Genomic DNA, 1,673 nt, shown 5'->3' with positions numbered 1-1,673 from the left:
AAGACTCAGAAGGGAAATAATGTACAGGCCGCTACCCTCAGGGGGGAAGTCTGTCCCAGATATTGCTACGAAGCTGCTGTGCATTTTCCTGGCCTCTGTGCTGAGAGGCTTTGCAACAGCACCTGCAGCGCGTACCTGGACTTATTTTTCCAGGCTCTGGGTAGGTAGGGAGGTGTTCAGAGTGTGGGGTGTCAGACCCAAGCTGGACGTCCCACTCTCTGACACATGCCCTGCAATTTATGGGACAGTTAAAAGTTTTCTAAGATCTCACCCAATTGGCCATATTCCCCTCCGAGATGTCAGCGTCCAAAAACTGGAAGATTTCGTAGCACCCCAGAACAATAGGCAGACCCCTGTGGGCATTTTAACATCAGCCCAAACAAGGAAGGTGTGGAAACACACATCCTCTAAATTTCTGTGCAACATTCACAGAGATTTAGCCTGGAGTGTCGTCCACCAGTGCTTACCGGTACGAACTTTCTTGTACCGTAGGGGCCTCACCCCCAGCCCTCGCTGCGTTAGGGTGGGCTGCGGCGAGGAGGAGACTGTGACCCATCTCCTGTGGTCCTGCTTTTTTGCTAAGGCCTTCTGGGCACAGTTTGAAGATTGGCTGCAGGCTCTCTCGCCCCAATTTACCCTGACCGCTGCTTTCATCATATACGGCATCTCTCCTGTCAAACTTCCTCCTGACGTGTTTGACAGGATCTGGGCCGTGGTGAACAGTGGGAAAGACGCCCTGTGGAGAGTGAGGAACATGGGGCTGTTCAAAGGCATCGAGGTCCCAGTCAAGGCAGCAGGTAGCCTGGCCCTGTTCATCACCCGAGAGAACTATTACCTCAGAGATCTGTGGAGAGAAGGGAGGGAGGAAGCAGAAAATCTGTGGGAAATAGAGAGCATAGGTCAATATCTCAAGAAACTGTGAAAAACATTATCATGTTTAAATAAAGAATGTGATTTGCACCAGAAAAAAAGAAAATTGTTGCTATGTAACTGTTACCGTGTCAAAATGTAATGAGATGTGATCATATATACTGTTTTAAGTATGTATATTAATGTAAAGCTTTCTGATTTGTGATTTCCTGTAATTTTTTGTGAAAAGAAAATAAAGTTCTTAAAAATCGAATCGAAATCGGTTCACCCAGGGCGAGGCTCGGCCATTGCACTCCGGCTGTGCTGACCCCTGCGAATTCCCCAAATGTGGGAATCTCGACTGCATAATTTCTGGTAGTGGGGGACTGCGTTCGCGCTCTCCCCTGATGTGCTTGGTCCAAAATCAGATACGGGAGGGTTAGGACACCACGAGCTGCGTGGCTGCGGAAGGATCCCGGTTCGACAGGAGTGGACGCCGCTGCTGGTTCTCGCTGGCTTTTAGTTAGGGGTCCGGAGAAGCATCTCAAGCTAGTTCCACTACTCCTTCCGGACGTTCATTCCCTTTTCAAAGTCAGTCGTTTTGCTGTAGTCTGCGTTCTTTAGGCTGATTTTCGAGGTTAGCCTTTATTTGGTCATGGGGGGCCTCGGTACTGTATGCTGAGTCTAAAGACAGTTTCACCCGTTTTCTGATTGCTCGGTTCTGTACCAGTGCAGACATGTCAAACAGTGAATGGCTGTACCTCTACTGTATCCGTGCTCAATGAATGAAATCGGTAACAAATGAATATATGTCTAGTTATACG

At 48.6% G+C, this 1,673-nt stretch overlaps 1 pseudogene; it reads left to right on the top strand.

Moving 5' to 3' along the window:
- Positions 1–1,115: 1,115 nt before the first annotated feature.
- LOC138231809 (U1 spliceosomal RNA) lies at positions 1,116–1,256 on the top strand (annotated as a pseudogene).
- The last annotated feature ends 417 nt before the right edge of the window (positions 1,257–1,673 follow it).

The sequence above is a fragment of the Lepisosteus oculatus genome, unplaced genomic scaffold (assembly GCF_040954835.1).
Source record: "Lepisosteus oculatus isolate fLepOcu1 unplaced genomic scaffold, fLepOcu1.hap2 HAP2_SCAFFOLD_617, whole genome shotgun sequence".
NCBI lineage: Eukaryota > Metazoa > Chordata > Actinopteri > Semionotiformes > Lepisosteidae > Lepisosteus > Lepisosteus oculatus.
This window is presented reverse-complemented; position numbering and strand designations above follow the sequence as displayed.